Here is a 14,917-nt window from a genome sequence, read left to right on the forward strand (position 1 = left end):
AGTGTAGATTAATGAGATTTTATTTTTATTTAAAGTAGCATCAGATGTTGTATATAGCACATAACCACTATGTGATTCCTCTAATGTCATACTCTTTGGCTGTGAATGTTATGTTGGCTTATTAAAGCCTAAAAAAACGTTATTGCTGATTTAAAAAAAACAAACAAAAAAGTATCAGGCTGCAACATAACACATTTGGCAAAAACTGCGGAGGGTCTGAATACTTTATGAATGCATGTAGGATAACGTAGAGGGGCGTTTAGAGACTGAAAAAAGTCAAACAACTGTAAAAGCGTAATTTTTTACGACTTGTGTGCATAAGGCCCTATTCTGTTATTTATACATTTTGTTAATAAAGGGCTGCTATGACCAAACTCCAGTTTAATACCCTAATCAAGCTCTGCTGAATATGCCTATGCCATATAAGAGATCAAACATTTCTGAGCACAATAAAGGCACCCTATACCAAAAACAAACACATAAGCATTACTGCCAAGAATGCAAAATAGTGGACTGTAAGAAATATCCGCCACATGTTAATAGTCTGATCATAAACACATTAGTCATTCCCAGTCCTAGACTGATTAATAATGGAAGACATGGCGTGTTTGTTTCCTGACTATCTAATTTACACTTAGTGAAAATGATCCTATCCTGTTTCTGCATTCTGTTTTTCTGTCATTTTCATTTACAGTTCATATTAGAGGAACACTGAGATAGGAAGAGGATAAATTAGAGTGTATTTAAAGTCAAAACTCCTTTTTCTATTCCAGATAGAGTGCTGGAGGGTTAAAATAACAGTCATTTTTTTTGTTTGTTTTTTTTTGCATCTGAGCAGTGGCGGCTAGTGAAGTTTTAGGATGGGGGGCGCCAGACCCCGCCCTTCCTTTTTGACCCCTCCCACTTGGTGAAAATGGGTGCAGTTTCAGCAAAATAGTGGGTGTGGCTTAAATAGTGTGGCTCTAAGGGGGTGTGGTTAGCGTCTGACATGAACGTGGGATGGAGGGAGAGAGGGAGGGACAACAGGCCCAGATCCTACACCACAATAGAAATATGTGTATTCTAGAAAGTTTAACAATCAGCAGATAAAGATTCTCCAAACACCTGGTGTTAGCACTTCAATCATCCCGACACCATGGTTGTTATGGTGTCAGGATGATTGAAGCGCATTATTTTTATTATTACATTTTAATATAAAATGAAATCATTCAACTCACCATAATGCAGAATCAGTGGGAGCCCCGAGTGTGTCACCTGCCATGTTGCCTGCCACCAGATGCTATCAGGTGTCCCCAGTGGCGTCCGTCCTTACATCAGGTGTCCCCAGCGGCGTCCGTCCTTACATCAGGTGTCCCCAGCGGAGTCCGTCCTTACATCAGGTGCCCCCCAGCGGAGTACGTCCTTACATCAGGTGCCCCCAGCGGAATCCGTCCTTACATCAGGTGCCCCAGTGGAGTCCGTCCTTACATCAGGTGCCCCCAGCGGAATCCGTCCTTACATCAGGTGCCCCCAGCGGAGTCCCTCCTTACATCAGGTGCCCCCAGCAGAGTCCCTCCTTACATCAGGTGCCCCCAGCAGAGACCCTCCTTACATCAGGTGCCCCCCAGCAGAGTCCCTCCTTACATCAGGTGCTCCCAGCAGAGTCCCTCCTTACATCAGGTGCCCCCAGCAGAGTCCCTGCTTACATCAGTGTCCCCAGCGGAGTCCCTCCTTACATCAGTGTCCTCAGCGCAGTCCCTCCTTACATCAGTGTCCCCAGCGGAACCCCTCCTTACATCTGTCCCCCCATCAGCGGAGTCCCTCCTTACATCTGTGTCCCCAGCGGAGTTCCTTCCTACATCAGTGTCCCCAGCGGAGCCCCTCCTTACATCTGTGCCCCCATCAGCGGAGTTCCCCCTTACATCAGTGTACCCATCAGCTGAGCCCCTCCTTACATCAGTATCCCCATCAGCAGAGTCCCTCCTTACATCAGTGTCATCAGCGGAGCCTCTCCTTACATCTTTGTCCCCAGTGGAGTCCCTCCTTACATCTGTGCCCCCATCAACGGAGTTCCTCCTTACATCTGCGTCCCCAGCGGAGCCCCTCCTTACATCTGTGTCCCCAGCGCAGCCCCTCCTTACATCTGTATCCCCAGCAGAGCCCCTCCTTACATCTATGTCCCAAGCGGAACCCCTCCTTACATCTGTGTCCCCAGCGGAGCCCCTCCTTACATCTGTCCCCAGCGGAGCCTCTCCTTACATCTGTGTCCCCAGCAGAGCCCCTCCTTACATCTGTGTCCCCAGCGGAGCCCCTCCTTACATCTGTGTCCCCAGCAGCGGAGCCCCTCCTTACATCTGTGTCTCCATCAGTCCTCCTTACATGTGGTGTCCCCATCAGTCCACCTTACATGTGTGTCCCCATCAGTCCTCCTTACATGTGTGTCCCCAGCGCTGTCCTCCTTATATGTGTGTCCCCAGTGCTGTCCTCCTTACATGTGTGTCCCCAGCGCTGTCCTCCTTATATGTGTGTCCCCAGCGCTGTCCTCCTTAAATGTGTGTCCCCAGCGCTGTCCTCCTTAAATGTGTGTCCCCAGCGCTGTCCTCCTTACATGTGTGTCCCCAGTGCTGTCCTCCTTATATGTGTGTCATATGTTCATATCGCCTCTGTCTCTCTCTTCAGCTACTTCCTGTCTTTCTCCGCGTGTTCAGTGGAGAGGGGAGGGGCTTCTCCTCTCCACTGAACACAAAGGGATTAGGCAGCGGCCATCTTTTTGTAGCCCGCCGGGCCCCGGAAGTGACTTTGTTCTCACACTAAGAACAAAGCACCTGGCCGGACGCTGAGCGGATGCTGCTCGGCGCAATGGATCGCGCCACAAAGCAGCTCCAAACCCCGTGAATGAAGCGCTGTGTCTGCAATCTACTGATTGCATTGACGTGGTGCTTCCCATAGTGCACTATGTCCGTGCCCAAATACAGTGCACTTAAAGACCTTTTTTTTTTTAAAGGGCCATGTTTAAAAATTTTTTTACATTTTTTTTGTGACTGCCTGAGGAGGGGGGAGGCATGGACGGGCTGCCACTGCATCTGAGTTCTTGTTAGGGAGATTTCTCATCACTTCCTGTCCTGTCAACTCCACAGGAAGTGAGAAGATATCTTTCTAATGTGAAGAAAATCACCTAATACACATCAGTTAGCATAGTTAACTATTAACTAATCACCCTATTGCATTAGGGTGTGCACCCCAAAGCTCAAACACACATGACTTTCCCTGCAGCCTCAGCTGCACTGGACAGTGAATGAATGGGAAGTGCTCTGTGCTGAGCGGCTTCCTGTTCATTCACAAACTGAAGCATAGTAAACAGAGTCTGTAGCATAGTAAACAAGCATAGTAAACTGAAGCATAGTAAACAGAGTCAGACTGACACACCACAACAGCTGTTGCCACGCGGCTTTTCCTGCTGGACGTCATATGACGCCCAGTTAGGATAACTGAACCACTTCCCGGCCGTCATTTTGCTATAGGCAGGGCGAGAAGTGGTTAAAGTCTCTTTTTTTTCTATAAAAATAACAAACATGTTATATTTAACAAAACCACTGCACAGAGCAGCCCAGATCCTCCTTTTCTCAGGTGCCCCGCTGGTGCTCCTGGCCCCTCCCTCCTGCTGAGCACCCGAGCCGAACTGCTGCTCTGAGCTGCGGTTCGGCCCCGTCCCCCTTTGTTACCTCATAGGCTTAATGAGTTTGATTGACAGCCAATGGCACCCTCTGCTGTCTCAGCCAATGAAGAGGGAGAGTCCTGAACAGCCGAGACTCTTGTGCAACATTGCTGGATCACAATATGTCTCAGGTAAGTATTAGGGTGGCTGAGGAGGACCGCTGCACACAGAAGATTTTTTATCTTAATGTATAGAATGTGTTAAGATAAAAAAATATTCTGCTTTTACAACCACTTTAAGAAAGTGGCTGTTGGAGGCTGGAGCTAGAATCAGGATAATCATGTGGCTCTCCAGTTCTTTGATTCAACCAATATACTGATTTCTAGAGGTTTTCCGTGGAAGTCCCTCTTGGGTATGGAAGCAGCCTACACATCACCCAGATGCCCCATCAGGATAATAGTAGTAGAGTTACGAGTCAATACCAATCACAGCGCCATGAAAAACGTGCATATGTGTGATGCCTTATGTCACGCTACAGTAGTGTGAAAAGGAGCTTAGTTATATTTGAATCCTTATAATAAAACACGTGCCTGTGCCTTATGTCTCTAGAACATTTTGGCCTAGTCTAGCTCAGGGGTACGCAACCCCCGGCACTGGTGCCACAAGCGGCACATGAAGCCTCTTTTGCCGACACTCGACATTTCCTCCCCATCAGCAGAGCAGCGCAGCACAGGGAAGTGTCAGCGAGACACTAATGAATTCCAATTTCACAATTACCCATGCCGTACCTGCACTGAGGGGGAGGCACTGTACCCCCACACATTGTAAAAGATGGGAAACATTGTTTAGTTCTCTAACTTTGCTGTAGCTTCGATCGTCAGCTTTTGTGATGGGAAGAGATTAGGTGCAGTTCTGCTGGGGGGAAGGGGGGGGGAGGCGGTCCCTGTGTTCAGGAGGAGGACGACTGTTTTGGCCACTGCTAAAGCCAATCACAGTCCTGCTTGCCCCCTCCACCATCTGGAGGAAGATGACTCGCTTGGTTGCCACTACCAATCTCAAAAAGAAGGGATTTCACTGTGATTGAGAAAACTGCAATCAGGTGACAGTTTGTGGAATTACTGTTGAGCTTCTGGGAACTGTTGAAATTATTCCGGAACCTTTGTGTCACTTACTACTGAACCCTTGCACTCTGTGTCCCTTTAAGCCACAGCCAGTATTCAGCGCAATAAAAATCACACCCAACCACTTTATCTCAGCTGCGGGGGTCCAACCTATGATCTTGCACACAGGCCCACTGCTTTCAGAAAATACCCCTGACCTGAGCTCATCATTGCGCATCCGTTCCATATGCCTGTATGTAACATTACATACATCACATACATCACATATATCCCATACATCACATACAAGCACGTGGGCTGGATGTGAGAGGTGGATCAGCAAGATGAGTGTGCCAGGACAGGTAGATGTGTCTCATCTCTGCTTCCTTTCACCACTCTGCATATCATAGATGAGAAGAGGGTACAGCGGTGGAGCAGATGAGCAGGAGGGGTTCAGAGGTGGAACAGAAGAGCAGGAGGATACAGCGGTGGGGCAGATGTGCAGGGGGGTACAGTGGTGGAAGAGATGAGAAGGGGTTCAGCAGTGGGACAGAAGAGCAGGGGGTTCAGTATTGGACCAGATGAGCAAGGGGGTTCAGTGTTGGTGCAGAAAAGCAGGGGGGTAGAGCAGTGGGGCAGATGTGAAAGGGGGTATATTGGTGGGGCAGATGAGCAGGGGGTTACAGTGGTGGGGCAGGAGAGCGGGGGGAACAAAGGTGGGGCAGAAGAGCAGGGGGGTACAGAGGTGATACAGATGTGCAGGAGGTATATTGGTGGGGCAGATGAGAAAGTGAGTTACAGTGGTGGGGCAGATGAGCAGATGGGTTCAGTGTTAGGACAGATGAGAAGGTGATTCATTAGTAAAACAGAAGAGCATGGGGATACGGCGGTGGAGCAGATGTGCAGGGAGGTACAGTGGTGGGGCAGATGAGAAAAGGGGTACATTGATGAGGCAGATGAACAGGGGGGTTACAGTGGTGGGACAGAAGAGCAAGGCGGTACAGTGGTGGGTCACATGTGCAGGAGGTACAGTGGTGGGAGGAAAGAGAAGGGGGTTCAGCGGTGGGACAGAAAAGCAGGGGGGTACAGTGATGGGGCAGATGGGCAGCGGGTTACAGTGGTGGGACAGATGAGCAGAGGGGGTTCAGTGTTGGGCCATATGAGAAGGGGGTTACAGTGGTGGGAAAGATGAGCAGGGGAGTTCAGTGTTGGGGCAGAGGAGAAAGGAGGTGCACTGGTGGGAGAGATGAGCAGGGGGTACAGTGGTGGGGCAGATGTTCAAGAGGTACAGTCATGGGGCAGATGAGAAAGGGGGTTACAGTGGTGGGGCAGATGAGCAGATAAGTTCAGTGTTAGGACAGATGAGAAGACGGTTCAGTGGTGGAGCAGATGAGAAAGGCGGAACATTGGTGGGGCAGGTGAGCAGGGGGGTACAGACATGGTGCAGATGTGCAGGGGGGTACAGTGGTGGGGAAGATGAGAAAGAGGGTACATTGGTCGGGGATGAGCAGGGTGGTACTGCGGTGGGGCTGATGTACAGGGGGTTACAGTGGTGGGACAGATGAGCAGAGGGGACAGAGATGGTGCAGATGTGCAGGGTAGTACAGTGGTGGGGCAGATGTGCAGGGGGTTACAGTGGTGGGGCAGATGAGAAAGGGGATACATTGGTGGGGCAGATGAGCAGGGTGGTACTGTAGTGGGGTAGATGTACAGGGGGTTACAGTAGTGGGGCAGATGAGCAGGGGGTACAGTGGTGGGGCAGATGTGCAGGGTAGTACAGAGGTAGGGCAGATGTACTGTGGTGGGGCAGATGTGCAGGGGGGACAGTGATCTGAGGTGTGAATGTGCATGAATTGGGGCTGATCAGAGGCATGAGAGTGCAGGGTGTTAATTTCTCACTACTAAAGTAGTTTACAGCATTTACTTTATAAAAAATCCTTTTAGTGATTGAGAGTGTGAAGTTGACATTTTTTTGTTATAAAATCGGCACACTCAATTTCTTTGAAAACATTTTTCGGCACACTGTGCTAAAAAGGTTGCCTACCCCTGGTCTAGCTTATTAAAGCTGTCCTGCTGCTGGCCAATTCTACACTGCTTTGTCATCTGCAGTCTCTCAATTATTCATAGGGGTTTGATAGAAGTGCAATACAAATTGGCCAGCAGCAGGCAGTTCGGCATCCAGGAGAATGCCGGTCAAACCAGGCCTTTTTCTGCTTGATGAAAAAGCATGTGTTGCTGCTAAAACTACATGATAAAAAGCATTTTTTTCAAGCTGAAATGGGGTGCTGCTGCGGCATGTAAGCCAACTTATTTGTAAGAGAAAAAATCAATTCCACAGCCACATATGCACTACCAGTGTGAGCTAATGCCGCGTACACACGATCGGAATTTTGGTCGGAAAAAGCTCTGATGGTTTTTTCAATGGAATTCCGACGGGATTTTGCTTAAGCTGTCTTTCATACGCACGGTCACACCAAATTCCGACTGTCAAGAATACCCAGTGCGCCACCCTTTGGGCTCCTTCTGCTAATCTCGTGTTTATCTTGTGTTAGTAGAAGTTTGATGAGAGACAATTCACACTTTTCAGACAAGTGCTTATTCCGAACGCTTTACTGCTGTTCAGTTTGTACTTGTGGGTTTGCATCTGGTTTTAGTCAGTTCGTATCTGTTTTTCAGTGCGTTCTTGTCCACTCATTACTGATTTTCAGCTCGCTCTTCACAGGCCTTGCTGTTCTTCAGTGCGTTCTGGTTAGTTCGTTTTGACCAGCCGACTGTTTTGAAGCCATGTTGCAGGTACGTGCTCATCGTAGAGTTTGTGCTGTGTGGGGGCTTGGTGTTGGGCTTCTAGCTTTGACCCAAGCCCAGTCCATGAACAGGGCGAAGAGGAGTTCATGGACCAAGAATTGGTTGCTCCATCGTGACCAATTCTCTCATATGCCTTTGTTGTGGGAGATCCAGGAGAATAACCCTGATGATTTCAAGAATTATCTGGCTCCTGCATCTGGCTCCTGAAGAGTGGATTGAAGTCCATGAAATGCAGCGTCGGGCCTACCTTGATGCATCAAACACATATTGACCAATTTCCAGATGTTTTTTACTTTACTCGACTTTCACCTTGTTTGGGGGATTAAGATGCATAATTGTACCTACCCATGCCTCATGGTTGTTTATACATATATTTATTGTCTATATGCGATTACTTTTTATGTCTTATGTATGCAATGCGTTTTTATGCCATGTTGATCATTGGTCCCCAATAAACATACATATGTTTGTACCTCTGTGAGTGTGATCGGGTTTTATCATGCGCACCTCATTTAAGTCCCAACCTCTCCCCCTTTTTTTTTACCACATTGTTTGTAGAACTCCGTTGGCATGCCATCAACCCCGGGAGTCTTCCCCACCTGCAGAGCACCTATCGCCTGTTGCACTTCTTTGAGAGTTATTGGGATATCCAATATATCCCTAGCCGCCTCAGTCAGTCTGGGAAAAACAATCTGATCCAGATATTCCCCTAGTTCCTCCTTTGAGTATTCTGCCGTGGTCGAGTATAGGGATTCGTAATAAGAGGCAAAGCGGTCATTGATGGCCTGTGGGTCAGTCACAACCACCCCAAGGTCATCTCTGATGCGGGCTATACTAGTAGTTGGTCGTTGTTCTTTTGCCAGCCAGGCCAGGAGTCGCCCAGTCCTCTCACCCTCTTCGAAGATGTACTGTGTTTGTGCCAATTGGTTCTTTTTGGCTTTGGTCACCCACAGGAGAACCACTTCACAGTAGGCAGCCTGCATATCCAAGCATGTGATTGGGTTTTTAGAGAGGATATATTGAGACTCCAGAGTGTTCGCCCTGTTCTCAGCCTCCTCTATAGCGACAGCTGCATTTTGCCGGGCTCTAGAGATAGAGGGCTGATAGCAGCCCCTAATGTAGGCCTTGAAAGCATCCCATGTCGCCTCCGAGGAGGCCGTGCGGTCGTTCTACCACCAAAATTCAGAGGTAAGTTTAGCTATCTCAAATTCCATAGTAGGGTCAGAGTTCCAATACCTGGAGAGCCGCCTCACTCTATCCAAGGGTGAAGTGGACGTTTGAAGGCAGCAGAGCATAGGGGCATGATCCGATATACCCCTTGGGAGGATCTCGACCTTAGTCAATCTCGGCAAGAGTCCCCCACTGGCGTAAATCAAATCTATTCACGACAGGGTGCAGTAAGATGTTGAGTGGCAGGTGAAAGCACTTTCCGCAGGGTGCTTCCATCATAGACATCCGTCAAACCATATATAGATGCCCACCTGGACAGAGGGGAGTCCGCGACAGTGCCAGAAGCTTTGTCTAGGATAGGACTCGGAAGCATATTAAAATCCCATGCTATAATAAGGTTATCTGTTGTGTAGGTGGACAGAATGGGGACCAGGGCCTTCAGCAAAGAGATGGTGGCAGGCGGAGGTATGTATATTACAACAATCAACATTTCAAGAGTATCTATAATTGCATGTATTTCCAAGTCTCAGAGAGGCGGCAACAGTTCTTCAACAGGGGCAAGTTATCAGGGAGTGTAAAAGGGGGCCATCACTGACTATCATAGTAACACAGTTACCTTGCTCTGGGTAGTTTATCCAGCCATTGAGAGGCATCTTCCGGGGAGGTGAAATATTTTGTGGATTCCCCATGCACCACACGGAGGCGTGCAGGGAAAAGCATACTGTATTTCATCCCTCTCATGCGGAGCTGGCCCTTCACATGATCAAAAGTTCTACGGAGCCTCTGTGTTTCAACGGAGTAATCTGGAAACAGCATTAGTTTGGCGTTTTCATACCGGAGCTCATCAATTTTCCTCGCCTCCCTCAGGATAAGGTCCCGGTCTCTGAAATTCAAGAGCCGGAATATGAAGGTGCGTGGTGGGGAGCCTTGGGGGCCTCTCACAGCCGGCATCCTGTGGGCTCTTTCCACAACAAAGTGAGGGGAGAACTGCGCTCTAGGAAGAAGGGTACAAGTACTTACTTTTTAGAAGCACTTTCTTGATCCTTCTGTACTGATCCTGCTCCCTTAATTTGAGGTCCGACCAGCGTTTCCTCAATTGCTCCTTGGATCGTCGTACCCCAAAATTCCGGTGCAGACTCTTCACAACTTTAGTCATGATCTTGGCCTTTCTAACATTTGGGTTTAGGTACGGTCCATACTTCCCATCATAGTCAGCCCTCTTCAATATGTCCACCATCTCTACCATCTCTTCAAAGGACATATTTGAGGCCTTAAATCTCCTCCTCCTGGATCGGGACGTTTCTGACTCCGGCTTTCCTCCTCGTTACTGCTATTAAGCACCTGTTGTGTCTCCACCATGTTCCTCTCCCACTGCAATGAAAGAGAAGGGCGGGGAATATTATAGAAAGAATGTCAGGGGCGGGTGACGCGGACAGAGTTTCACGCATGCTCAGTGTATATAAAGCGTAATATGCGTGCGTCGTACGTACGATCTGTGAGCGGAGGAAGGTGTAGCAGAAGTGCCGATCGTTATAATGAAGGTACAATTTTAAGTTGGTGCATCAGTGGCCTATACTGCTTATAGATTGAGGCCTATATTAGGTCAAGATTAGGAGAGTTTAGCCTGACATTAGGGTTTGTCTTGTGTTGTGTCTTGCAGAGAAAATGGATCTATTCAATGACAAGGACTTTATGCCCATATTCATTGATATGTACAGGGAGCTGCCCTGTCTGTGGCAGGTAAACCACCCCTTTTATAACAATAAACCAAAGAGGAAGGCAGCGCTGGATTAATTGGTGGAATTTGTGAAACCGGTGATCCCCACGACAGACATCCCCTATTTGAAGGCCCTAATTGGTAGCATGAGGAGCACTTATATTAGGGAGCTCAAGAAGGTCCAGAATTCCCTGAGATAAGGTGCTGCAGCAGATGACATTTAAGTACCCAGGCTGTGGTACTATGGAAGACTGCATTTTTTGGCAGGCCAGAATGAACCAAGACCAGCACTCTCCAGTCTTCCTTCCACACTTCCTCCCCCCCCCCCCAGCTGAGGCTTCTGACGTCCAACCTGGGCCTCCCAGGCAGCAACATGTGGAGGAGCCCAGATTGAGCCAGGTATAGCATTCTTAAAAATATTTCTGGTTGTCAAATTAATGATGTTAAATATATGCTAATTTTGATCTGTAATTTCTGATTTCACAAAGTGTTTTACATATCAATAGACAGTAGTGGCCACAAATGATTGGGACAAGAATGAAAAATGCTGGGGTCAGAATGATAGTCTTTTCTATTTATTAACATTAAATTTGCAACAGTCATGAGATGAAAATTGTGTGTGATTGATGAACCAAAAGCTAAAACGATGTTCCTTTTTCATACACAGGAAAGCCTCAGCCAGGCTGTGGAAAGTGGCAGCCAGGAGGTGGCTGGGCCCAGTAGCCTGCCAGAATCGCAGGTCCCTCCCCTCCGCCTTCCACCAAAAAGTGTCAGCAACTGGCCTATTTCTGAAGGCTACTGCGGCCCTCAGAACCACCCACAGTGTTCAAGAGGACTTTGCGTACATTACAGCCTGCAAAATGCTGGAAATGGAGGAGGGCCAACGCCTGTTATGTGAGGAAGTAATGTTTCAAGCCCTAAATAAGGGGTTGAGGGGCCAACTCAAAAGTCAAAGTCACATTTGTGAGTTGAACCATGGTCCTCCTCCTCCTCCTCCTCCTCCTCCAGGTCCTCCTCCTCCTCCACCTTCTGCCACACCTCCAACACCACAGCCACAGCCTGGGAGGAAGTGTCTAAGGAAGACCAGAGAGTGATGGCCTGGGTTCAGTCTGGTCTGACAAAAGATGCAGGCTGTTGTATGACCACAACCTGGGGACAGATATGTCATCTGCTGCTGTTCCTGATCTCTTGTAGTCCTGGACCGGATTGTGCTCACTATTATAAGCACTCCTCAGGCCACCAATTTTGACTGTAAAGTTATTGATGTCTGCCCTGGGGTACAGAGGCTTGGAAAATTTTACCAGTTTCTCCATTATTTTGACCCAGAATAAATGGATGTTTTGTTTTCAGAAATACTTGCCTATGTGTTTTACTTCAAAAAGGACAGTTTGTTTGTGAGTAGGCAGGTACATTTCAAAAATACAATGTCAAATTAACAAGGGACACCAACACCAAGCAACCTCCTTGAGGTTTACAAATACAAGATAATAATGGTGTTGTGGAAACGTGACATACAAAAAAAAAAAAAAATTATGGAGATGACTATAAAATTAGTAAAAAAAAAAAATACAACAGGAGACCTTGATTAAAAAAAAACTGACTATAAAAAAAAATAAAAACATTATTATGGAGATCTGGCTTTAAAAACAAAAAAAGATTATTCATGAGACCACGAGAAAGAATAAAGTAATACGTTTGTGAGAACTCTGTGTGAATATGAGCAGCAAAACAACTTCATTCTTCTAGCATTATAAAGAAGAGAATGCGCTGCATTGAAACATTTAAAAATTTGCAGTGTGACGAATGTGCCATCTCCATTACGAACGGTCGTTTTACCAGACTGAGCGGCTCCGTCTCGTACTTGATTCTGAGCAAGCGTGTTTTTTTGCGCGTCGGAATTGCATACACACGAAAAACTTTTTCCGTCTGAAAAATTGAGAACATGCTCTCAATCTTTTGCTGGCGGAAATTCGGCTAGCAAAAGTCCGATAGAGCATACACACAGTCGCATTTTCCGACCAAAAGCTCTCATCGGTCTTTTGCTGGCCGAATTTCTGATCGTGTGTACACAGCATTAGGCTGTCTGTAAAAGTAATACTGTTTTGCAATAACTTCAGAGAATCCTCCAAGCATGTGATGTGAGCCCGCTATGGTGCAAAAAAGGACCCTTTTCCCACTATACGGGTTTTTTTTTTTTAAATGTTGGCATTTGTACATGTGCCCGATAGCAGTGTTCAGCATACCATGGCTTTTTTTGAATAGCTTGCCTATTAGCTCTAAAAAGAGTAGAGAGTAGAGGAAACCTATTTTAAAGGGTTAAGATCTGCTTTAGGTATAAGGTGATGATCATTACCATATACTGTCAATTTCTACATACATGTAAACACTCAAGCATCCCAACAATTTATTTTAATTTCTTAAGCTGGACACCCTCAGATGATCAGATCAGATGATGTGTACGGCTAGGAATACACTATAGATCATTTTGATGGAAATTTCCCTGCTCCCTGTTAAATAATAGGCAATCATAATCTGAGACTGTAAAATGTGATTCTACAGCACCCTCTGCTGGACAGTTATGTGTTACAGACAAATGTCTGTTGGAGTCCTGCCATAGCATGAACATTCCATTATAGAAAATTAAAGTGTAACTAAAGACATTTTTTTAAAGTATTGAATAGACTGGTGAGAGGATAGAACTTTATTCAGTTTTGTATTGCTGTCTGTGTCCCCATTAGAGAGACAGACTCTCTGTAATTTTCCTGATTACCAATTTCACCAGGAAAAAAAAGATGAAGATAAATCCAAAATTATTAGTTGCCAACTCAACAGGATTATAGGGAAAATTTTCTAATGGGGACACTTATTTTTGTGACAACTGTGTTGGAAGGGGTTTCATCACGTCTAAGACCCCTTTCACACCGAGGGCGTTTTGCAGGCGCTATAGCATTAAAAATAGCGCCTGCAATCCGCCCTCAAACAGCTGCAGCATTGTCTCCAGTGTGAAAGCCCGAGGGCCCGAGGGCTTTCACACTGGAGCGCTGCGCTGGCAGGACGTCAGGAAAAGTCCTGCCAGCAGCTTCTTTGGAGCGGTGTGTTTACCGCTCCTCCACCGCTGCTCCCCATTGAAATCAATGGGGCAGCGCTGGGATACTGCCGGCAAAATGCCGCTATTACGGGGCATTGTGGGTGGTTTTAACCCTTTCTCGGCCGCTAGCGGGGGGTAAAAGTGCCCCACTAGCGGCCGAAATGCGCTGCTAATCCGACGGTAAAACGCCGCTAAAAATAGCGGCGTTTTACCGCCGACGCTATGGGCGGCTCGGTGTGAAAGGGCTCTTACTGAGTTCCGCTGTCAGAATATAGTATCCCGGCGGAGGGGATTCTTCCATCAACCTCATTTGTGTGGATGGAAAAAATCACTGGCGGAGCAAAAAAACAAATCAACTATGGCCACCTTAAAGTGATTGTAAACCCTCACCTTGTAAAACAACCCATTCGTTTTAAAATAGAAATGAAAGGCAAAACATTTTTGTAAATATATATAAAAAAAATAATAATAAATACCTTTTTCCCTTTTTTTTTTATAAGTGATCACATTCCCTCTGTTCTCAGCTGCATAAGAGCTGGGGGGGGGGGGGAGCAGCAGCACATTGAGCTTGCCAGTAAATGGCTGTGCAGGGGGAGGCATGTCAGGACAAGTCTGATCATTGGAGGAGAGCAGGCTGAGTTCCCAGCACAGCTAGAGAACTGACCACAGTGTGATCTCCTGCTTAGTGTGGTCAGTATATAATAGGAAAGCAAGGGGACCCCAGGGATTTCACATAACAGAAGCAATACAAAGATAACAGGATACTTCTTCATACAAGTACATGGTACAGCAGGCAGATATCAGAAATAACCCTTTACAACTACTTTTTACTACAGGCAAGCCTATAATTAGGCTTACCTGTAGCTACACTGGATATCTCCTGAACCTGCATGGTTTAGGAGATATCCCTGTATTTGCATGTGCCAATGTCATCGGCACATGCGCACTTAAGCAAACTGAAGCAATGGCACGTACGTGCCGTCGCTTCAGTTAGACCGCATGCGCAGAAGTGACGTCATCGTGGCTCCGGCCAATCACAGCGCCGGAGCCGCGATATCCAGAAGTAACCCCCGGGAGCGATGTCCGCCGCTGGAGTGGTGAACGAGGAGTTTACAACCACTTTAAGTCATGAGCACTTAGGATTTGGACAGTAAGACTAAGTTAGCCAGTTCTCATCAGCAGAGGCCATATGACCAATCCCTCGGTGTAAGGGTTTGGACCAGCAGGAGAAGTGCAATAAGTAACGCCTATACAATGACACTATAGGGACGCTTTCTTGACACTTATAGGATTCCTTATTCCTTGTGTCTTTCTTTAGGCATTTTTTTCTAGCCAGATCTGATTTATAGCACAGGTGACAGAAAATTAGCTACCAGGTGCATGTGAAGAAATGTAAATGAATC

At 47.0% G+C, this 14,917-nt stretch overlaps 1 protein-coding gene across 2 annotated transcripts in view; it reads left to right on the forward strand.

Annotated features, from left to right (window-relative positions):
• MRAP (melanocortin 2 receptor accessory protein) overlaps positions 1–14,917 on the forward strand; it is a 63,594-nt gene that overhangs the window by 955 nt on the left and 47,722 nt on the right. The window lies entirely within an intron of this gene.

This window comes from Aquarana catesbeiana, linkage group LG02 (genome assembly GCF_042186555.1).
Source record: "Aquarana catesbeiana isolate 2022-GZ linkage group LG02, ASM4218655v1, whole genome shotgun sequence".
In the NCBI taxonomy this organism is placed as follows: Eukaryota; Metazoa; Chordata; class Amphibia; order Anura; family Ranidae; genus Aquarana; species Aquarana catesbeiana.